The sequence below is a fragment of the Macaca thibetana genome, chromosome 1 (genome assembly GCF_024542745.1).
Source record: "Macaca thibetana thibetana isolate TM-01 chromosome 1, ASM2454274v1, whole genome shotgun sequence".
NCBI lineage: Eukaryota > Metazoa > Chordata > Mammalia > Primates > Cercopithecidae > Macaca > Macaca thibetana.
The window spans coordinates 96331302-96357127 of NC_065578.1; positions in this window are offsets into that span (position 1 = coordinate 96331302).

The window sequence follows — 25826 nt, forward strand, 5'->3', positions numbered from 1 at the left end:
TAGAATGTAGTGCTATAATTGCTTATGGCTAAAAAAAATTAAAAAACACTGCAATAACATAATTATCTAGTTGGGTGAATTGGTTGACTGTGGTAGTTTTATTAATGTGTTTTTGAGTAATATTTTATTATGAAAGAAATTTTTACCATAAAAATAATTAAGCAGGAATTATGATACCTAGTCTTTGCTTTTTTCATGGTCACTCCACCATCCATCTGATCCCAAGAAGAACCCCCCTCCACCCAGTGTTTCCATTCTCTCATCTACAACAGTGAAGACTAGGTTTTTGAGACATTTATTTTTAGCATATGAATTGTACATAATGCTTTTGAGGTGTAGGTGTTAAATGGATTTTAAATATTAGAACATTCCTGGAGCATTGGTGTATCCATACTACTAGTGAGTCAGAAATATTAAAAAAAAATCTACTGTCATCCATGAAATACATAGGTTTCTCATCCTGGCACAAGTTAATACTTCATTTCTTAATTTTCCAACTTGTGAATTTAGTAAGTGCACACTAAGCTCAGTTGTCCCTGTAAATTTAACCAATCAACAAATGCTCCTTAAGTGCACTTCCTCCGAACTACCATGAGGCCGTGTGGGGCTGTTGGCTTCTGTGGTGACAGCAAGGTCTTTGGATGCTATTTCTGTTTGCTAAGATCTCACTCTTTCTCCACCCAGCTTGAAGCCACCCAGGTTCTACGTGAAGGGTTTGGAGGCCATTATAAGTCAGGCAACAGCTTTCTCATTGACGTGGTCAATGGGATTATTCTGAGAAACAATGAAGCAATGGCCCTGGCTGCAACCAACAGAACGCCTGCTGCCTTGGAGTTGCTGTTTTTCAAAGCTAATCTTTTTTCCAGCTCATTTTTACACTTAGACTTTATTACTATGTAAAAATACAAATATCAGAAGAAGCATAAATTTACTCTGAGAGGATATGACTGACTTAATCTCATGAGATAGCTTGACTCCATACATTTATGTTCAGGTGTTATCAATTGAATATTTCATATTAATCAAGGAGGATATGATTTTACTGGAGGAACCAATTGGTGCTGCTGTCAGTTTTTCCTGTGTATGGTTCTATCATCTTTTTCATTTGAGGGTAGGAGAATTTCTTCAGACTCTGAGCCAAAATAAGATCTACGAAAAGGTGACATGATCTATATTCTTAATTTAAGAACCTGTTTCTAATGATCAATATCTGCATCAAAAGTGTAGTTTTTATGCTTTCACTTTAAATATAGATCAAGTAGCACTTCTCACTCGTGTATTTTCTTCATTAAGCATTTAATTTACTACACTTTTTATTTAAGGCTTGGGATGAAGAAACTATTAGTTTATAAAATAAAATAACTTTTTGAGTGAGTTTGAATTCTGCTGAGAGGAGGCAGCAAATTGGAGCTGAAATTGGACAATATGGGCACTTTGGTGGATTTTAGGTGAATAATAAGGTATGCGTGTTTGTTTAAATAATCACTAGATCAAATTTCCAAAGAATAACTTGCTTCTAAAGGGATAATTATTTGTTCACTTACAGTAAAAACACAGGGGAAGCAAGGTTAAGCACTCAGTGAAAGTTTCAAATCTATACTGGTGTAAGGACAGGGGTCCTCAACCCCCAGCGTGTTAGGAACTGGGCTGCACAGCAGGAGGGAGCAGCAGGCAAGTGAGTGAAGGTGAGCTCCACCCCCTGTCAGATCAGCTGCCCCATTAGATTCTCATAGGAACATGAACCCTATTGTGAACTGTGCATGCGAGGGTTCTAGGTTGCATGCACCTTATGAGAATCTAATGCCTGATGATCGGTCACTGTCTCCCATTATCCCCAGATGGGACCTTCTAGTTGCAGGAAAACAAGCTCAGGTCTCCCACTGATTCTCCATTATGGTGATTATGTAATAATAATAGAAATAAAGTTTGCAATAAAGGTAATGTGCTTGAATCATCCTGAAACCATCTCCCACCACACCTGCCCCCCACCCCCCACCTGTGAAAAAAATTGTCTTCCACGAAACCAGCCCCTGGTGCAAAAAGATTGGGGACTATTGCATTAGGGCATAGATATGAGCCACCCACAGACTGAGTTAAGGTAGGTGTTTCGTGTTCACCTTGTCCTTAGGAATTTAAGCAAGGTTACCATGCACCAAACAAATGGTACTTAAAAAAAGAATGGGACAGAAAGACACTTTTACTCATGTCTTTCTCAATAAAAACAGCCCAGTTCCTAACACGCTGGGGGTTGAGGACCCCTGTCCTAATGCCAGTATAGATTTGAAACTTTCACTGAGTGCTTAAACTCGCTTCCCCTGTGTTTTTACATAGTTCCTCAATAAAAATAATAGTTCCTCAATATTTATTACACAATTTCTACATCCTAGACACTGTGCTAAGTGAAGGAGCTCTGGCTCATTTTGGTAATTGCCTGATACCATCTAGCATGACCCCACCTTCCTCCTTACTGCTGGTCTACAACGACCAAGTCCCAGGCTCTGGAAAATGTCTTTTGGACAAATTCAGCTTTCCTTGTTTTGAACATCTGGGGGATGTTTTTTGCACTAGCTGTCGGGGTCTTCCTGCTCTTTTTTCTAGTTAGCCGTCCATCTGATCAGCCCAGGACCCTAGTGTAGCTTGTCTAAATGGTGCTCTGATAATGGCTATGTCCCAATCGTTTTGGCAGTGGGATTGTATTTGTCTGGGTGTGGTTGTTCTGCTTCTACAGGACATAATAGAACCTGCGATTCATCAGAACTCTCAGCACAATCAACTAAAAACAGATTTCCTCTAGCACTGTATACTTTTTAAAAATTTTTCTTTATTTTCAGGCGGAGTTTTGCTCTTGTTTCCCAGGCTGGAGGCCAGTGGCACAATCTCAGCTCACTGTAACCTCTACCTCACGGGTTCAAGAGATTCTCCTGCCTCAGCGTCCTCAGTAGCTGGGATTATAGGCATGCACTACCACATCCAGCTAATTTTTAAAAAAATTTTTAATAGAGACGGGGTTTCATCATGTTGGCCAGGATGGTCTCAAAGTCCTGACCCCAGGTAATCCACCTGCCTCAGCCTCCGAAAGTGCAGGGATTACAGGCATGAGTCACCGTGCCCAGCCACTCTATACTTTTTAAACAAATTAACTTGTTAAATAAATACTTGTGAAACAAATTTTAAATTAAAAAAATTTAACTTGTTAAATTAAACTTTTTTTCTGAAACAAGCACTTTGCATTTGTTGAACAATACTTTTAGTATCAGGAAACTATGGACATATAATGAATTTCCATAGTTTCCATAGAAATAAAGGCTTACTTCTTCAAGGGATTTCCTAGAGGAAGAGTGACAATGCCTACCTTGATGCAATTTGCTTTTCAGTGAAGATCTTTGCCTTAGACTGTCCCGAGCGTAAGTGGACACTAAGCAGGAAAGAATTGTAAGATTTTTTTTCCTTAATCCTAGTTTTTTTTTTTCAACCATTTGTTTGGCAGTGTTCAGAGAAATATGGCCACTCATCATTGCCAAAATGGATACTTTTTTTCTTTTTAGCAGCAAATATTTTTTGAGGATTCTCAGAAACTTTTATGGTTTTTGGTTAAATTTAAAAAAAGATTTTAACAATGAATTTTCAAGTGTTTATTCTGACCTGTGATAATTAAAAGGAACTCAAAATCTGACTATAATATATCAATTATTTAAATCTGATATGTGTCTGAGATAAGAAGGAAAAGAGGGAAAAAAAGAAAATATTTTTTACTCTTTATTAAGCCACTCCTAAGTAAGTAACTCCTGTGTGTTAGTCTGTTCTTGAACTGTTACAAAAAATACCCGAGACTGGGTAATTTATAAAGTAAAGAGATTTAATTGACTCACAGTTCCATCAGCAGTATAGGAAGCATGACTGGGGAGGCCTTGGGAAATTTTCAATCATGGTGGAAGGTGAAGGGGAAGCAGACATGTCCTATGTAGCTACAGCAGGATGAGGGCAGGGGAAGGTGCTACACCCTTTTAAACAACTAGATCTTGTTAAACAACCAGATCTTGTGAGCACTTACTCACTATCACGAGAGCAGCACCAAAGGGGAAATCCGTCCCCAAGATCCAATCACCTTCCACCAGGCCCCACCTCCAACACTGGGGATTACAATTCAACATGGGATTTGGGTGAGGACACATATCCAAACCATATCAGCCGGGAAAATATAATTAAAACCAAAATTTTTCTCCCAGCCCAGGAAACCTCTCCACAAAGGTAGTTTAAAGAGAAAACAGTTTTATTATTAAACAAGCATAAAACCAGAATGTGATGTACATCACAGACAATCCACTAAGAGGCTGCAAAGACAGAAAGAAATCTCATCCCCTTAAGCCAAGTATATACAACTCATTACATACACGTTTTCAAGATAAACAATAGCTATACTCAAGTAAGAGGACTCAACAGTATGAATTGTCACATTAGTTAATCCTAATTTTACCTAATAACTGGGGTGATCATATGTGTTAGTTAGTTTGCTTTATCCAGAGGAAAAACACATTTCTTCTATTCTTATGACAGGAGGTAGATTTGTAACTTGGAGCAAGGCGCCTACTGAAGTTAGGCACTTACATTTCCACAAAAGCTAAACGATAGATGCTATTTCCCTTGAGGTTTACATTTCAAAGAGAAGCATTTTAAATGTTCCAAGGAAAAGGAGGGGAGAGAAATCTGTTTCCCCATTTTCCACGGGAAGAACTGAGCAGCTTATTTTAAAATTGTATTTGTTCTTATGTGTGTAACCTTGCAGATAAATCATTATTTGGTTTCACAATTGTCTGCTAATAAAATCTACTATGTAAATGTTTATCTCTGAGTATTGAGACCATGTGCAATATTTATAACTTTAACTTTGATGAATGTAACCAGTCTACAAGCTGAGTTCCCTGGAAATTTGGAATCTCTTCCATAGCACAATCTTTCTCTGCATATTCTAAGGAAATGGAGTTGCTTCGGAAACAAAAGATCTGGCTTATGTGTTTTCTTAGGTGCTATGACCCTTGGTCATAATTCTGTGGCATGCCCAACTTTTGAGATCCTTAGTTAATTTGTGTAGAATTAATAATTCTTCTTTTGATCTTCTTCTCAATTTAGTTACTGTTAATGTAGATATTTTTGCCTCATACAATCCCCTTCTTGCTTTCATCTCCAACAATGGCTCTCAACACTAGCTCGATGTTATACCCACCAACAGACTTTCTATAAAATGGCAGTGTCCAAAGACTCCACCTTCAGAGATTCTAATTCAGTTGATTTGTGGTGGGACCCAGGCATCAATATTTTTGAAGAATTCTATTTTGCAGCTGAAGTTCAGAACCTCTGATCCAGAACAACAAATTGGTCCAATAAGCCACTAACCAACAATAATAATTACTCTTTGTAAGCTGACCCCATGCTAATCTTTTTGGAATGCTGGGAGCTTTCACTTTACTGGACCTTTCATATAATGGCAGACACCTTATAGAGGAGACCCCATTATCTTCTACACCGTCATCACCACCACCAATAACTATAAATATAAACTATACATTGGAATCCTTGGTACCTTGCACAGAGCCTAATAGGCACTAGATATATCTTTTTTTTTTTTTTTTTTTTTTTTTTTGAGACGGAGTTTTGTTCTTTTTGCCCAGACTGGAGTGCAATGGCACGATCTCGGCTCACCGCAACTTTTGCCTCCCGGGTTCAAGCGATTCTCCTGCCTCAGCCTCCTGAGTAGCTGGGATTACAGGCATGCGCCACCACCCCGGCTAATTTTGTAATTTTAGTAGAGATGGGTTTTCTCCATGTTGGTCAGGCTGGTCTTGAACTCCCGACCTCAGGTGATCCACCTGTCTCGGCCTCCCAAAGTGCTGGGATTACAGGCGTGAGCCACTGCTCCTGGCAGGCACTAGATACATCTTTATTGAATAAATGACAACTGCCTAGTTATTGAGCAGTATGTAAGAATCAAAGAGGCAGAATATGTACTTCTTAAATGTAAAGAAGATCTCTTCTGACATTCCAATCTTAGCTCTAGGGACATAGGATCATAGTAAAATTCAAGTACATGATTATTTGCTGTTGAGAATAAGGTGTGATCATGGTAAGCTTTAGGCTTTAGAAAAGGGACAAAAACTCAAAGCCAGAGAAATTTGAATGGTAATTGATTCCTGATTATTTAAATATTTTAGTTATAAAAGATCAATAAAAAGTTTTCTGCTATAACCTATTTATCTCTCCACTGAGGAAAAAAAAAAACTACATCTGGATGCTTTGTAAAGTTATCTCTATGTCTTCCCATCTTGACTTGGGTGGAAGGGTAATAGAAAGAAGAAAATAGATAAAGGAGAAAAATTAAGGAAATACATCTCCTCCTTTAGGAAGGAAGGGAAAAGAAAAATAAGTGAGTGAGGAAAAAAGGAAATTAATTAAGTGGACTTTTTTCCTCTAGAGAAAGGGATTAGAATAGGGCTTTTTTTTTTTTTTTTCTTTAATACAGCACAATATTGTGTTAGCCTAAAAGACACCTAAACAATATTTTGGAACTTTCTGTCTTGGCATGCACCTTGTGCCATTAGCAAATGTGCTTCCTACCCCCTCCTTCCAGCTCCCAGCAGATATTTAACCTGGATTTTACCTATGAGTGATCCAGAGAACTCTAGTTTTCCCAAATATTCCACATTTTAAAAAAGAACTCCTGGGCAGGCAAGTCTGAAACACTAGGTGCTACAGTCCAATGTATACTAGCATATTAAAGGCCCAGAGAAGCCTGCAATAAAGAAATCTGGTGCACATTAACCTAGCATTCTCCCTGAAAGCAGGAACCCTAGAGTTACATAACACTAGCAGCCGTGGAGCAAGAGGTCTGTATTAGACATGCTGGGGATACATTGTTAACCCATTCCACCACATTTTCCATCCTATTACCTTAGTTTTATTATTGTGGGCTTCTATTCATTTGCGTCACAGAATACCTAAGACAGAGAGGAAAGAGGTTGAATTTAGGAAAACAAGTGGGAAAAAGAGGAAGGTGAATAAATAATAATAATAATAATAGTAATAATGGTAATAAAAGACCGAGAAAGATCTAGAACAACAATGGTGTTAAAGTGGAAGCCCAACCGAGGTATATTACAGCTAATCGAGGACTTTTCACACGTAACATCTGATTAAGGGAGAAGGGAAGAGAAAATGAGGGACCAGGCTGCCTGGGTCACTGCATTTGTGATGACAGGATTCCTACTCTATGCAAAAACAGATGTGATCTAGTCTTCAGACACTCAGCCTGTTCAAAAGAATTGTGATGAAGGTGAGCTGAGCTTAAGATAAGCATTTTTCAAGAAGAGTCAATACAGAGAAAGAAATGTCACATTCTTTATGGTGATTTTAGAAAAATTTCTCTGATTCTTCTCTGGGACATAGTTATGACCCATATTACATTTAAAGAAAAATCTTGTTTGGCTAATATTATCTCTCAACGACCTCGTTATCTAGTGAAAAAATGATCATAACCAAAACCCAACTAACTATAACCTTGCAATAGCTAGAGAAACTTTCTTCATTATACCACACTTACAAAACCAAATGCCAACAAAAGAAGCTGACAGGAAGGATTTACAAGATGTGCAAAAATTCCTGCAGCATGAGTTTGAGTTCCAAAGTGCCTTCATTTTGAGCACCTAATTTGGTATAGACTGGGCAGTCATGATTATCTCATTTTGCAGATGAAGAAGGTCAAATGGTTTGTCCAAGATCACATCGCTATGATAGCTTTCTTCCAACTCCAAATTTTATTCTTGTTCCAATACATATGCAGTTTACTATACTATGTCCTTGACTTCTATGGTAAATTCATACTTAAAATTCAAAGAAAATGATCAGTTAAAAGCTAAAAGCTAATGATTATTGAGAACTTGCCTTGTTCCAGGCCCTGTTTTAACTTCTTTACACCATCATAGTTAATCCTAACGCTATTCCTAGGGAGAAGGCACTATCATGATTCTCATTTTACTGATGAGGAAGAAAGGCTGGCAGGGGTTGGTGGTTCTGGAACTAAGACTCAAGTCTGTTTGGTGTGGGAGCCTATGCTTTGCCACATTGTTGTTTGTCTTCATTATCTATTGCTCTTGTAAAAAATTACCACAAACTCAGTGCTTAAAACAATGCAAATGTATCATCTTATAGTTCTGGAGGTCAAAAATCCAACACGAGTATCACTGGGCTAAAATCAAGGTGTAAGGAGGGCTGCATTCCTTCTGCAGGCTCTAGGGAAGAATCCACTTCTTTGCCTTTTCTGGTTTTTTTAAGGCCAGTCACATTCCTTGGCTCCTGGCCCCCTTCCATCTTCAAAACCTGCAACGTTTACCAGGTTTCATGTCACTATCTCTGTTGGGTCTCTCTGATGTCCCCTTATAATGACCTTTGTAGTTATATCGAGCACACTTGATCCAGGCTAATCTCCCTGTTTTAAGGTCTGCTAATTAGCAATGTTAATTCCATCTGCAACTTTAATTTCCCTTGGCCAGGTAACCTGACATATTCACAGGTTACAGGGATTAGGACATGGACATCTTTGGTAGTTAGGAAGGGTGGGGGCATCGCTCCGCCTACCACACTGTTCTTTCTCTTTTTATAGAAGACAAGATTTAGAATGCAGTACTATATCCACTTAGGGAGAAAGTGTTACCCGAATATTTTAGAAAGGCTTTAAAAAATAGATCTGTAAACAAAAATGACTTGGTTGAAAATGAAACAAGAAAATATGATTTTAATTAAACAACCTGGGTTTGCAGCACTGTGCAGTTTACAAAGTGTTTTCACACACATCTGATCCTCGTAGATAACCTTTGCAGTAACTAGGAAAGATCTGACAGTTAACTAACCCCCTCCCGCCCTCCTTTTCTTGCTTTCTTTTTCTTTTTTTTTTTTCCTCCTTTGGTTCACAAATGTTTTTCCTAAAATAAATCATGCTGTGCAGGCCTAGTAAAAATTATAATTTTAACCTAAAATAAATATATTAAAATTTTCCACAGCTTTCTATTACTTTTTGGTTTAGTTTTCAAGGAACTCTGTCTGTGGGAGGAATTCTAAGTATCATTTGCAGATGGCAGTTTCTTGATCTGGTTTAATCACGTCAATGAGAGGAAAATGAAAAGAAGGTATTGTTGGGAGAAGTAAGAATGAAGTTGCTAAAAAGGGGGCACTTATTCATTTGAGAAAACCATATTGAGCACTTACTATAGGCCAGGTACTGTTCTGGGATCTAGGAATATAGTAATGAATAAAACAGTCAAGAGTCCCTGTCTAGGGAGCATAGGCATCAATTTCTAGAAGAAGAGCTTGATAATGGACAAATTAACAAGTGTGTATATATATATACATATAATATTTAGCAATGATAGGTGTTGGGAATTCTGGTGGCAGAATTGTTATTTAATATGGGATGGCCAGAAAAGACCTCCCTGGCAAAGTACCATGTGAACAGAGACCTGAAGAAAATAAAAGATACAACCATGTGTTTATGTGGGGAAGAGTGTTTCAGACACAGGGAGTAGCCAGCCCAAAGACCCTTAGGTGAGAATGTGTTTACAATATTGGAAGAAGAGCAAATAAAATGGAGCAGAGGAAGCAAACTGGAGAGAAATAGGAGATGAGTTCAGAGATGTGATGCGGACCAAACCATAAGCAAACATTTGAGGAATTTGGTTTTTAATCTAAGTGTGATAAGGATCCACTGGAGGATTTGGGAGCAGAGGCGTGATGTGATCTGACTTTAGTTTTGAAAGGATTGCTCTGCCTGTTGAGGATGGGGAAGGAAATAAGGGATGGGGAAGAGTGACCAGTTAAGAGGCTATTAAAATATCCTACCTGATGGTAGCAGCCGAGGTGGAGAAGGGGTCAGATTGTGAGTACATTTTGAAGGTCTACCTGTGAAGATGACTGATGAAGGGGAAATCAGGTATGAGAGAAAAGGAAGGTTCATATATAACATCAAGATTTTTAACCTGAGCAGCTGAAAGACTGGAGTTGATATTTACATAGATGAGTAAGACTGGGGACAGAGTAAGTTCAAAGAAGTGAATGAGGATGATATCTTTGGACATGTTAGGATTGAGTGGCCTATTGGGCACTTGAGTATCAGTATAAAAAAGAGTTGGATATGCAAGTTTGGACTTAAAAACTGGAAATACAAGTTGGGAGTCATCAAAAGATTGGTTCTTGGTGTGCATTGGTATTTAGACATTGGAGAACAGAGGAAAAGATCAGCTGAGGAGGGACCAGTGGAGACAGGAAGTCTCCAGTGGAGACAGGAAGTCAAGTGAAGAAAGTACTTCCAGAAACAGAGAATGAAAATGCAACTGGTAGGGGGAAACACATAGGGCTGAAAATGAACCATTGAATTTTTAATATAGAGATTTTGATAACTTTGACAAGAGTTTTTGCAGCACGTGGCATGGTGACGATGAAACTGATTGGGGTAAGCTCAAGAGTGATGTGGGGGAGGAAGTAAAGACAGCAAGTATAGACATCTTTTAGGAATGATTTCTATCAAGGAGGCAATACAATGATATAGTAATGGACAACATCATATTTCAAGGGAAATCTTTTCTAAAAATGGGAGGCTGATAGGAAAGAATGAATAGAGAGGAGAAACTGATGATGCAGGTGGAGGACAGTTGAGCAGGTGAGAGTGCATGGAGGGGCAGCCCAGGGAAGCATTGACCATCCCTAGGACCATGGAAAGCGACCAGAGGGAAGGCATAGGATGCCAGCACAGAGGCAGGTAGATTGGTGGATGTGGTAGGGGCATGTGGTACTTCTGAGAACTTCTGATAACTCAGTGAAATAAGATTTAAGGTCATCGGCTGACAATGAAAAGAGGAAATGGGATGTGGGGTGTTTAAGTAAAGAAAAGCTATCATGTAAGAGAGTAGGGAAGTGGGTACACTAGGAAAAATGTGATTTCCGCTAGCATGGCTGGTTAGATTTCAGCATGAGTCTGTTTTTCTTTAGCTTTTCCTGGTAAAGGAGGTTAAAAATCAATCGTAATAACTGGTGCTATAACATTTTTAAATTTTCAAAAATCCCTCTCTCTGGATCCTGATAAAATATTATGAGGGAAGTCTTTAATGTGGACCAATTTCTAGGGGTGTTTGCATTTTCCACAGTAGGAGAAACTCTTACCTAATACCTGGTGACTTGATCATGGAATTTCAGACTTTGGAAATAAGGTGGTTGGGGAAATATTTTTGGGGAGTGGGTCCAATTCCTGTTCCTGAAATACCAGCATATTGTTATCAAATGGTACACAAATTTGGAGCTTTACAGAAAAGCAGTTATAATTTCTGATATTTTTGATAGAGGCTATTAGTTAATGGTAGCGTAAGCATGCCACTCAACTGCTCTAGAAACAAAATAATAGGAACAAGGAAAGGTTTAAGGGGGTAGGATGATGGTAAATCTTTGTTACTGTCTCGTGGTTGCCTTTTAAAGCTGTGATTCTTTCCCAGGGTTTCTCACCAAAGAAAATGATAAACATCTCAATGATTCCCAATATTTTCTCTTTGTAGTCCTTTGGCTCATGATTAGGATGCCAAACTTCTAACACCTTTGTAAAATGAGAATATAGTGGTATCCTCATAGCACAGGACACTAATTCTGGTCACTGCTTCCATTTAATAAAGACAAGGAGATGTCTTTCTCTCTCTTAAATGGCAGAGCTAACCTTATAATCTGTCATAGCTTTGCTAAAGCAAGAGAAATCTGAAAAAATCTTCTGACACATTTTTCAAGACTTCTGGAAAAATAGTATATAAAGAACCAAGAGAGGCTGACATAAAATGAAGACAGCTTACTGTTCTGTCTTTTGCCTTAATTGGATATGCTGTTTTATAAGAAGCTCTATTTTATTTTCATGTACTGCAAGGAAGAGCAGCATAGTTTGATTAAACTAGAAAGATCTTCATTGGTGCTTTAACACAGTTATTCTATGTTAGAGCTCATGATGTGGACATAGAAGTCCAGAGAGGTTGAGGGGCATGATAGTGTTTTCTGATCCAGGCTACAGTGGGAGTCTTGGATCCTGACTGGACTGTTCCCAAACAGAAACCTAAAGGTAAATAGCATAAAATATAATGCAACACAAAGCGACATTCATTGTTTTTAACATTTATAATTTATTGGTTTTTCATCACTGAGTCATTATCTCATTTCTTATTTATTTATCCATCTACCCTATTAAACAAACATTTATTAAGTATCTACATGGTACTTAGACTTCATGCTAGATGCTGAGGATACAGAAGTTAGTCAGTGATAGTCCTTACTCTCATGTAGCACACAATCTAATCTTCCAAGGTAGCCAACAGTACTGGGATAAATCATGTCCCTGCCAAAGTTCACAACAACTCAGAATCTCAAAGTGTGACCTTATTTGCAAATAAAGTTTTGCAGATATAATCAAGTCATTGTAAAGTCAAACTGCATTAGGGTGGGTCCTAATCCAATGGCTGGTGTCCTCAAAAGAAGAGGAAAATTTGGACACAGATACATACAGAAGGAAGGTGGTTATGTGACGTCCAAGCAGAGATTGGAGTTAAGCTCCACAGACCTCTTGCCAAGGATTGCTGACAACGAGCACTAGCTAGGCAGAGGCAAACAAGGATGATCCTCTAGAGCCTTCAGAGAGAGAGAGTGGCACTTCCTACACCTTGATTTCAGATTTCCAGCCTCCAGAGCTGCAAGACAGTAATTTCTGTTGTTTTAAACTACTTAGTTTGTGGTCATTTGCTATGGCAGCCTTAGCAAACTAATATAGATACTTACATTTTGATACATTTATACTGATCTCCAAACATCTTCTTCCTTCCCTTCTTCTTTTGTGAAATCATTCCATTTAAATAGAAAAACTTGCAAACAAGTGCTTTGTTACAAGTTGATTTGAGCTGCTCTATGGAGACCCATCCTCTTTTTTCCACTCATCTTCATCAGTACTTTTGTCTTCATTCAGAGTGGATCCTTTTTTTTTCTTTCTTTCTGTTTTTTTTTTTTTTTTTTAAAGTACATCTATTTGACAGTTTGCTTTCATAGTGAAAGTATTTTTGTGGTGGAAATAAAGGCTGTTAGTAGAAGACTTACTAGAAGCTAAAGGCTTTTTTTTTTTTTTTTCCAAACAGCATGTGAATGGTTTCAAATTCTTTCCCGAATTTCAAATAACTTTTTGTGAGAAGCAAAGATGGAAGGAAAATGATATCATGGCTTCTTAAAATTAAATGAAATTTCTACTTGGCCACGTCTTAATAAACAGAAGCCAGCTAAGCCATATTTCTTTTATCTGCACAAAATGAATGGCATTTCGATCAATAGATCCAACAGCAAAGAGCAAGCCATGGTACTTACAGCTGCCAATGTCAAATATAGTAAGTACTCAAGAATACATTGGCAGGGACAAGTTTTGTGCAAATGCTGTTTCGTGAAAAGCAAATTCTCATAGTAATTGTTGGTGACCATGGAGATCATGTTCTAAATTAACATTGTACGATTATTGATTTGGAGGTAGGAAATGCACTTATTCCAAAAACTCACTACCTAGCAACCACTGAGGCAGAGTCACCCAATCAGAAATAATCTTTCTCATAGAACTATGGAAGTCAAATTGTATGTACAATGTGTGTGTGTGTGTGTGTGTGTGTGTGTGTGTGTGTGTGCATGTTCAAAAATGGCCATGAATATTCTGTTACATGCAGGTATATTACTTTTCAAACCTGTTCAAAACTAGATTGTTTTATAAAAATAAGAAAAAGCATTAAAAGCTCTATTAGGTGCTTGGGAAATGGAAAAAGTATAAATTACTTGCATAGGTTAGATAATTTTTATGTTTTCTTCAGGGACAAACCTTCATTCAACTTGTCTTTCCTACTTCCTCTCTTCTACTGTACACATACTCTCTTTTTTTTCTCTCTCTTCTCTCGAGACTAACCAGGTATAACATCTCAGAACTGAAATATACAGAACTATATGGCCAACACAACCTCGTTTCATGTGGTGTTTCTTTTAGAATACTTCTTTCTGCGATAGTTTCCTGAGATAATCATACCCAAAATTAATCAGAAAATCTCAACTTGATGTAAAACAAAATGTAACTGGTTTTCCCTGAGGTGAATGATTTCATGAGGTACAGCCATTGTGAGGTGCCAAGTCTAAGTTTACTTGTTTAACTCATGGAATTAAATATTAGCCACAGGAAAATAATGTTCTTCAATGATGATAAATGTTTGTGCATCTACTTTAAGGTTCTTCTAATTTTTCTCTTAGATTTTAATGTACTGGAAAAAATTTGATGTCACTGTATAAAAGTGGAGATTTTTTTTGTTTTGGAGATCGCAGGGACATGTATCTTAAAAAATATGTTATAATAGACTACCACATGTAAGCCCTGGTCATTTTTTAACCAAATTTTTTTTTGAATATTTGATAAAACATAATAATAAACTGAGCTTCCATAGTATAACTATGAGCGTAAAATACTAAAAGATCTTGACCTCCTTTACATAGTACACTCATAGAATTCTTATTGATGTCTGGTTAGTTTTGATCATATCTCAGAAAAGAAAATGGCTACTCACTAGGAAATAATTTAATTCTACCCTAATGCTTTGCAGAGGAATAGTTATGTGAACCACATGTGTAACTATATTCCAAACCCCTAGGAATTGGTCATAAATTTCTCAAAAGTTTATTTTTTAATCTGTTTAGATAACCTTAGCACACCTTTCATCATGTTTAATGTTAAAATCTCTTAGTTACTGTTGAGTGCCTACATGAATGGTGAAACGCTTGGAGAATTTGGGCTGACAATTTTAGCTATTAGTTATTAAGCTGGTTACGTTTATAACCACTGAAGTAACCACTGAATTAATTCTTTTTTTTTTTTTTTTTTTTTTTTTGAGATGGAGTCTCACTCTGCCGCCCAGGCTGGAGTGCAGTGGTGCCCTCTCGGCTCACTGCAGGCTCCGCCTCCCGGGTTCATGCCATTCTCCTGCCTCACCCTCCCGAGTAGCTGGGACTGCAGACGCCCGCCACCATGTCCGGCTAATTTTTTGTAGTTTTCAGTAGAGACGGGTTTCACCGTGTTAGCCAGGATGGTCTTGATCTCCTGACGTCATGATCCGCCCGCCTCCGCCTCCGCCTCCGCCTCCGCCTCCGCCTCCCAAAGTGCTGGGATTACAGGAGAGAGCCACCGTGTCCAGCCTGAATTCTTTACTCAATTTCTATCTTCTGTTTTAGGCACACTACAATTCGAGATGCTCTATTTAATTTAAATAATATATCTCTATAAACACATAACTGGAAACACAAGAATATATATAACTTGAGGTTAAGATCCTTAGCCGACATTAGTGATGTGTTCCATAACTCATCCATTAACAAATATTTATTTGTTATTGGCAAATATAGAGGACCAGGCATTGAGAATTTAGTAGTTAAAAAAAAATATTCCTGCCTTTGTGTAGTGCACATTTCATGATGACTTTAATCGCATTGTAAACTAAATATTTAGTGAAAGGTGTATATAAGTTTGAGCAATGTAACTAGACTTCTTATTGAAGTGAAATTTATATATAGTGTAATGTAATGTACAGATAGGAAGTGAACATTTCAGTGAGTTTTGATAAATATATACACCTGTGTTAAGCACAACTGTTGTCAAACTACGGGACATTTCCAGAATTTTTCCTTGTGCACTTTACCACTGAGTTTATACCTCACAGGAGAGATTACCGTTCTAATTTCTATCGCCACAGATTGCTTTGGCTTGTTCTTACACTTCATATAAATGAAATTATAGAGTACACATTCTTTCATGTCTTGCTTCTTTCACTCAGCATGAGGTTTTTGAGATTCATTCATGTTATATCAGTAGTTCATTCCTTTTTATTGCTGAGCGTTATTTCATTGTATGAATATATCACAATTTGTTTATCCATTCAAATGTTGATGGACATTCGGGTTGTTTCCAGTTTTTGGTTCTTATGAATAAAGCTGCTATAAACAATCTGGTATAATTTTTTTTCCATACAAGTCTGTTGTCAGATATATGCACTGTGAATCTTTTCTCCCAGACTGTAGCTTGCATTTTCATTTCTTAACCATGTCTTTTGATGATGAGCAGAAGTTTCTCATTTTGATGAAGTCAATTGTCAATTTTTTTTTTTATGATCAGTGCTTTTTGTCTCATCTTTAGGAAAGCTTTGCCTCCTTGAACCACAAAGGCATTCTGTTTTCCTCTAGATTTAGAGTTTCAGCTTTTGCTTTTAGGTCTATAAGCCAGTTCGAGTTAATATTTCTGTGAAGTGGAAGTTAAACTTAATTTCTTCCCCATCTAATTACTGCGTCATTTTTGGAAGCAATTATTCTTTTCTCATTGAATTGCTGTGGGACATTTGTAAAAAATCCACATACTTGATCATATGTTTCCAGACTCTCTATTCTGTTTCACTGATCTTTTAAAAAATTTTATGCAATACCATACTTTTCATAGTAAACATTGAAATCAGGCAGTGTGAGTTGAAATTTTTTCTTCTTTTTTTTTCAATAATGTTTTGGCTATTATAGGATATTTTCACATAGATTTAAGAAACAACTTTGTGGTATCTACTTTAAAAAGCTCACTGGAAGTTTTATTGAAATCGTGTTGATCAAATTAAGGAGAATTGACATTGTAATAATATTTAGTCTTCCAACCCATAAACATAGTATATCTCTTGGTTTATATAGGTCTTCTTTTATTTCTGTCAGAAATGATGTATACTTTTAGATATCTTTTGGTAAATTTATTCCTATTTTCTATTTCTTGGTGCTATTTTAAATGGAATGAATCAGTTTAAATTTCACTTGTCAAGTATTTGCTGTTGATACATGAAAATTTAATTAACTTTGCATATTACCCTTGTATCCTTTGAACTTGGTCAATGTACTTACTAGCTTTGTTTTATAAATCCCTTAGGATTTTCTATGTAAAGATGATATTGTCTGCAAATAAAGACAGTTATAACTAAATTTTCAAAATCTTAGTAGGAACTAAAATGTTATTGAGGTACAAAAAATTAATGATGTAGTTATAAAAATGAGCCACTAAGCCTTCACCATTTCAAGGTTATGTGATGAATCTGAGACAGAGTTTATTTATATCCTTATTTACCTACATAAATTGAGTACTATCCATTAAAAATACAATGTATGGCCAGGTGTGATGGCTCACATCTGTACTTCCAGCAGTTTGGGAGGCCAAGGTGGGAGGATTGCTTGAGGCCAGGAGTTTGAGATCAGCCTGGGCAACACAGTAAGACCCCATCTATACAAAACATTAAAAAAATAGCTAGCCATGGCAACATACACCTATAGTCCCTGCAACTTGGAGATTGAGGCAGGAGAATAGTTTGAGCCCAGGAGTTCAAGGTTACCATGAGCTATGATCATAGCACGCACCCCAGCCTGGGTGACAGTGAGGCCCTGTCTCTAAAAACAGAAGAAAAACTACAATATGAACCATATATGGAATTAAAAATTTTCTAGTAGCCACATTTTAAAAAGTAAACAGAAATGAATATCATTTACATTGGTATTGTATTTAACTCAAGATATTCACAATTATCATTTCAACATATAACCAGATGCAAATTATTAACGAAGTATTTTATGGTCTCAGTTTTGGTACTCAGTCTTTGAAATTCAGTATGGCTTTCGTATTGTACAATATAGATCTAGAGGATAAAAAATATATAGAAACAAAGAACTTGTAGTTAAATGACTCTTTATTTTGTCTTTCTACAAATGCACAGAACCTGATAAAATAACTTTAAAATTTTACTTTCTTAAGGCACATGTTGTGATACTGTGGACACTTTTCGTTGTTAAGTACTATTTTAGGAAGACAATTACGGTAATTAAGAGCCCAAACTCTAAAGCTAGACTAATTGTTTTTCGAAGTTTCCTCCATTACTTACTATTTGAGCTTGGACCAGTTACTTATTTCCTCTTTGCATTCATTTAGAAAATGTTACTTCATCTCTAAAATGGGGACAATAATATTACCTGTCACACAGAACTTCTGAGAGTTAAATAAGCTAAAACTTAGAGAAGTTAAAAGAGATCAAACAGTGCCAGTTTGCACTGGCACATAGTAAGCAGTCAAGAAATATTAGCTATATTGAGTATTCACTGTGTGTGTGTATGTGTGTGTGTGTAAACACCTTGTGTATGAGCTGGGTGACAAATGAATCCAGTGGAAAGATGTGTTCACTTATGTCCCTTTTGGTTGGTCTTATGGTTAAACTGAGCTGCATATATCAGATTGATATATTGAAGTGGAATAATTAGGAACATGACACTTACGAAGAATGTGTCTGTGGAACCGACCAAAGAAGCAGCTGCCTAGTCTGGTCAGCCAGGAGAGGTTCCATCTAGGGATCTCAAAATCACTCCAAATGGACTTTTCAGACATTTTCTATGGATACATTTGCTCTAATTTCTATTTCTGGTCCCTAGCTGCTCGTAACCTCTGCTGCCTCTATTGACATCTGGCAGCTCTCTGGATCAGTAACTTAAGTGAAATTACCTTCTTCTCTTTGTTTTAATAACTATTCCCTCATAGCCTCCTCTCTTGAAGCCAGAGACAGGACAGAATTTAAAAAAAGAAGCCCCTCTGAGGCAAAGTCTTAGATTTTTGAAAGAATCTATTTTGGACTCACTTTAAAATCCATTCATTTTGATAAATATAATCTAGCATGTGTCTGGAGCCAGACCAGTAAATTTGTGAAGATTCTCAGCTTCATCTCAGTACTCTCAGAGAGACAATAATTCTGTACTTCGGCAGCATAATGAGATTTATTTGCACAACTTCCATGAGTGTATCTATAGAATGTTCTTGTGGGGGAGAAGGGTTATTCAAGTGCTATCATCTGACTTTCCTGCTTTCAGTAAATGTTTGCTATTTGAGATATTTTTCTATGTATGTGTCTCTTAGAGTTTCTTTGCTTTGTGATGTGTTCTCCTCTTGGGAGGCTGGCAGTGTAAGTGGTTGACAAAAAAAAGCTAATAAATCTGAGGTTAATAGGGCTCTAGACAGCGAAGTACATAGAATAAGGAGTCTCAATAGCTGCGGAGTATTGGTGAAGAAGGAGCTGTCAACAGAAAGCCTGATTATTGTGAAGGGCAGGACAAAGCTCAGAAAAATTCCAGATCAGTTTTCAATGTGCTGAAGTAGCGCCTCACATCAGCATATATTTCTCCCATGGGATGTAAAGTTGGAGCAAAAGGAGTCAAACAAAGATAAACTCTCTGTGTGATTTCAGACATCTTAGCTTGGATTTTAAGGTAGTATATGTATGTGGGATACCTTGAGAGGGCAAAATATACAGAAATGAAGAGTGTTCAGACTCAGGTGAACAATACACTTTAAACGTTGTGTAAAGAACTAGTGTATTAGTCGGGGTTCTCTCAGAGTGACAGAACTAATAGGATAGTGTATACATATAAAGGGGAGTTTATTAAGTATTGACTTAATGATCACAAGGTCCCACAGTAGGCTGCCTACAAGCTGAGGAGCAAGGAGAGCCAGTCCAAGTCCCCAAACGGAAGAACTTGGAGTCTGATGTTTGAGGGCAGGTAGCATCCAGCATGGGAGAAAGATGTAGACTGGGAGGCTAGGCCCCTCTCTCCTTTTCACGATTTTCTGCGTGCTTTATATTCACTGGAAACTGATTAGATTGTGCCACCAGATTAAGGGTGGATCTGCCTTCCATAGCCCAATGACCCAAATGTTAATCTCTCTTGGCAACAGCCATACAAACATACCCAGGATTAATACTTTGTATCCCTCAGTCCAATCAAGTTGACACTCAGTATTAACCAAGGCAACTAGCATGGTGAAACCTGCATTTTGTAAGAGTTTGCCATCTGTGTTGCTTTTGAGGCTTCATAATTTAGTTTCTCTCTGTACCTGCAGGGAAATTAGGTACATTTAAATATTGACTGCTCGTGGTTGCACAGGCCGGGTGAACCTGCCCATTCAGCTGGATCTTCCGGCAGGAACTTGGCTGAATGTGCAGACAGTGACTGCTGACATTTGACTGTCATGGTGGCCACCTCAATATTGCTTCAGTCACTTCCTCAGGCAGCATGAGGGAAATGTGTTACTGTGGCGGTAGATGTGACTTGCTAGTGGGAAGAGGGTTTCTTTTCTTTAAAATCTGAGCATAGAATCTGTGATAGGGATAAAGAAAAGATCTCACAGCTTCTAATATGGACTATGTAAGAACAGTAAGTGGTTGAAACATTGTATATCTGAGGAGTGGAATCAGGAAAGAGCGCCTACAGTGTACCTCTGACATAGGGGCATACTTCCTGAAGAAGTTAGCTATCTCCGACTTATAACACAGGTGTTGGTTTCCCTTAAACTCAAGAAAACTACCTCTTCAAACATATACATTTCTCATATTGAAGAAAGAAAAGCATCCCATTTAAAGATTACATGTCAAGAATTGGAGTAAACCAAGGCTTCCATATAAATTGTAAGTCTCTCAACGTTTATTGAGTAGGCAATTTATGCCAAGTTTATTTCTAGATACAAGGTGGAAGCAGGGGAGGGTTCTAAACAAGCAGGGGCCAAATCCTGCAGTGATCTCCTCCAGCAACAACTCCTGGTCTACTGGGTGTCCAGCTTTGTACAAGGCTGGAAGAACAGATGGGTAGACCTTACGGAATCCGTGGGGGTGACTGACCAGTCCACATACACCTTCTCTGGAGACTGCCATCTCGCTCTGAGAGAGCTAGGGAAGAAAGGGAAGTATCACTGACAGAATAAGTGAGCACACTTCGCCCCCGATAGCACTTCACCTTCTGCAGCCTGGCAGCACTGCTTGCCATTGGAGTCATTGGATTACAATTCTTTTCTAAGAATCAACTTTCCTTTTTGGCTTATACTAGTTTGAATGTTATCTTTATTTATTTCTTTTTTTTGAGATGGAGTCTTGCTGTGTTGCCCAAGCTGGAATGTAATGACATGATCTCTGCCTTCCAGGTTCAAGCAATTCTCGTGCCTCAGCCTCCGAAGTAGCTGGGATTACACGGGTGTGCCACCATGCCCAGCTAATTTTTGTATTTTTAGTAGAGACGAGGTTTCACCACGTTGGCCAGGCTGGTCTCACGCTCCTGACCTGAATGGCCGCCTCGACCTCCCAAAGTGCTGGGATTACAGGCACGAGCCACTGCGCCCAGCCTGGATATCTGTTATCTGTTATCTTTTGATGGAAGTCAGACATTTATTATTAAACAAAGGAAAAATGAATAAGTATAAAATTGAAATAGAAATAATCCTTTCTACTCTAATTTCCATCTTCTTGCTATACATGCGCGTGCGCGTGTGTGTGTGTGTGTGTGTTTCTTTTTCTGAGCTGCTCAGGGTACCCCTTCTCTTTTCTTTACCCTTTTTCTCTTTTTAATTTTCCTTGATTTCCAGGCCCTCATAATGATGTCCATGTAAATGAGTCCTTATTTTTGTCTTTCATTTCTGTCTTTTTTTAAATATACTTTAAGTTCTAGGGTACATGTGCACAACGTGCAGGTTTGATACATAGGTATACATGTGCCATGTTGGTTTGCTGCACCCATCGACTCACCATTTATATTAGGTATTTCTCCTAATGCTATTCCTCCCCCAGTCCCCCAGTCCCCAACAGGCCCTGGTGTGTCATTTCTGTCTTTTATGGACATTATGATGTGGTAAAATTGGACTATTCAGTGATATGACAGAAATCTATTTTACACATTAGTGTATTTGTTATTACTAAACAAATATAGCATTTATGTAAACCACAGCCTTTGTCTATCTCAATCTCTGCATGTCCAAGTCCTACCTATTTGAGTCAGCTTAAATGCTGCATCTTCAACATGTCTTTCTTATTCCTCTTGCTTACTTCATCCTTCTCCTCCTCCTCCCTTTCAAAACTATCTACCATGGCAAATAATGTCTCTCCTTGAATTTCCCACACTATTCTAAGTGTTTTATGTGTGATAACTCATTTAATACTAACCATACCCTATCATGTACATAACCTTGTCATCACCACTATTTGACAGATGAGGAAATTAAACAGCAACAGTCATAAAACTTTCCAAAGTTCATGCTATTAGTAAATAACAGATCTAGGGTTCACACCTAGATGTTCTGGTTCAAGGGTCCAGGTTTTTAACCTTATTCTATAATGCCTAACTATCTCCAGGGCCTTATGCCTAGTAGTGTTGATGAACACTGCCTTTCCTGCTACACGCTAATCGTCTTGAGTGTAGAGCAGCTGTCTGACTTTCTTTGTCTCCCACACATTGCTTAGCAGGGTGCCTTGTACATTCCAGAAACTCAATAAATATTGGGCGAAGGATTGATTCTCTTATTTGTTACCGTATCACTTTCGGTGGTTTGGTTGTCCCTAAATTTAACCAAACAACATATTAGTTGTTGGTCAATATGTTGATTTATCCAAAGCCTTATTAAGAATAGAGTAAACCATCTCCTTTGCATCTTTCATGCCACCTCTCACCTCCCCCGGCTGAAGAAGAAAATGGAATTGGTTTGACATGACAAATTTTGTGGGCTGCTTCCAAACAAGTTAATAACCTCCAGGATTTTACAAATTGATCTTTTTCTTAATGAATTGCCCCAGAAACTTTCAGTTTTGAGAGTTGGACTAACTGCTCCATAATTCATGAGCTAGTACTGATGCTCTTCTTATAGTGTAGGATGAACTGATTAATTTTTTGGACATTTTGGAAAATCTGATATGGATGACTAAGTCCCTGGCCTGTTTTGAATCTTATTTCTTAAGTCCTCTGGTAGGAATTATATTATGTCTCTGACAATAGTAGCCTTTGTAATGAGAACTGAAACAAAACAGGCATTAAACATGTCTGTGTTAGCCAAGGGCTTCATGTGATTTTTTTTAAAAGGATCAAATTATATTCTGAAGACTCAGACCTAATGGAGAGAGGTATTTTATATTTAATGATCATGTATTGATAACAAATAATGATTTATTTGCCCTATGGCAAAAGATTTAGCTATGGCATGCCTTTCCTGCTCTCAGAATCACTATACAGAATCACTGTTTTTTTCCCCTATTCATTGCCCATTTTTGAAATTCAACCCCAACTCTTGATATTTAAGCAAGTTCATGTTCATTTGTGAGCTGTTTGCACAGCAAAATTTAAACAAATCTTTAATGCACATTTGTCAAGAAAATGGCATTAAAAGTAATTGTCGAGCCCAAACTCTCTGCTGATTATGATTAAAGTAGAATCGTGTTCTATTTAAGAGGTCCTGAGACTGATTATGGGGCTTGGGATACTGTAGAGAGGATAGTGGTGGTGGCTGCAAGCAATACACAGAGCCTCACACCAAATGAATGGTCAAAATGTTAATGGATGGTAATTCTGACAGTTATGATTCACTAATATGAATGGGCTTTGGGAAAAGTAGCTGTCTTGGACATTTGGATCATGTCTTTGTTTGGGCTGCTATAATAAACTACCACAGACTGGGTGGTAATAAACAACAGAAATTTATTTCTCACAGTTCCAGAGGCTGGGAAGTTCAAGATCAGGGCACTGGCAGATTTGCTGTCTGGTGAGGACCCATTCCTGATTCATAGACAGCTGTCTTCTTGCTGTCACCTCAGGTGGCAAAAGGAAGGAGAGAACACTCTAGGGCAACTTTTATATGGGCACTCATTCCATTCATAAAGGTTCTGCCCTCATAACCTAATCCACGTCTACAATCGCCACCTCCAAATACCATCACGTTCAGGTTAGGCTTCAACATTTGAATGTAGGGGGAACATAAGCATTCAATCACAGCAGCTTAGAATGCTGGTGTGTTTTTGTTTCATTGGTTTTAAATTTGTTCATAGAATTTGAAAAGTTATTTCACTAGTAAAAAAAAAAGTCCATGGAAGCAAAAATTTCCTCTAGTCATGAAAAACTGTAATTTTTTACACAAGTCTCAGATCTCATATTTATAAAAGGAGAATCTTGTCATGCAAGGTGTCTTTGAATAGCCTGCTGGGTGGATTTGAGAACTGCAGTATATTATAGGGTGAGGAAAAGAGTAAAACACACAAAGAGAAAAATAGACACAGAGTCTATCTTTAAGGACTTATATCCTAGTTGGTTTTTAAATGTTGAAAAGTAATGAACATATATAGCAGAAACACAAATGCGTCTACAATGAATTACAACTCTAGAAAAGTATCATGATGTCATAATGTTTGGCTTGAAGTGGAAGGAATTTTGTAAGTAGAAGCTATGATCATTTTGCTATCGAGGGATGGCAGGGGGATGACAAATCAAGGCCACAGCTACTACAGATATGATAAAGTAAGAGTCCATCTTTTGAGTCTTGTCCAAAAACCTGAGTTCAAGACCAGGTTCTTCCACATATTGGTTCTGGGATTGTGGGAGGTTTGTTTAAGCTCTGGGCCTGTTTTCTCATATGTAAGATGAGGAAGTCCAATTATTTGTCCCCCAAGGTGCCTCCTAGTTTTAATATTCTTTAACTCTACAAACTGATGGGACTGCCTGAAGGCCCACAGTTTCAGTGGTTTGATGAATCTGACCAAGTGGTTGGCTTACCAGATTCTGTTGGTTGGTTCTGGCGACCATGGTGCTAAGCAGGAATGTAGGTGAGGCAGGGAGAGGAAGGACTTTCTCTATATTTCTTTGTCATTGGAGCTGATCTCCATCTCTACCTCAGTCTTTGCAAACCAATTATGAATGTAGAGTTTCTGAAGCAAGGCTATAGCTATTCATGGGACTGCATCCACCTTAGGTAACAAAGAAGGAAACAAGGCTAGAGTATTCTGGCACCTTTTTGCCATAGAGTCAATGTAGTGCGGTAGGTAAAGCATTGACTGGCTCAGTGAGTTAGATAAGTTGCTTACCCTCTTTGAGCCACATTTTCCTCATTGGTAAAACTTGCCTAATAATAGTATCTATCTCACAGAGTAGGCTTAAGGATTTAAGAAAATAATCTGAAAAATGGTATTAATTGAGTGGTACTAAAGCCAGGCACTTTGTATGAGCTTTGAACTCTTACTTAATCTTACTTATTTCTCCAAAAAAGTAATGAGAATGTTGAGTAGAGTCTGAGGTATGCTAAAATAATTAGTTGAAAGACCATTAGACTGGGGCAGCTCTAGTGCCCTGTGTTAAGTAAGCAACGTGAAACCCAAATCAATATAAGATTTCATATTCTAGGTCAATTAGAAGCACTAATTACCCCTAACTAATGACTTTCCACTATTTAGGCTTAACCAATCAAAAGGTGCCAACTAACCTCTGACTAAGGACTTTCCACTGGAATGATCCCGATAAGGCAATTGCTCCACTACAACCAATCAAATATTTTCTTTACCTTGCTTTAGTTTATAAGAGCCTACCCCTCATGCTGCTTCTTCAGTAGAGCTCAAAATGGCCCACAGTCTGGAGCTGCCTGATTCATGAATTGCTGTCTGCTCAAATAAACTCTCTAAAATTTTAATGTGTCTTAGTTTATCTTTTAACAGGTGGTAGAGAGGGAGGAAAGAGAAGCACTAGAAACAATGTTTTTATAGTGTTGTAGCTTCTCCTAGATCTGGCCTCTGTCCCACATATTTGCCTCAGTTTTCTCATAATTCATAGGAAAATTGCTGTCAAATGTGTGACCCCCCCTTTAAATTTCCAGAGGAAAATAAAGAAGCAAGAGAAAGTTAGTGGACATGGAT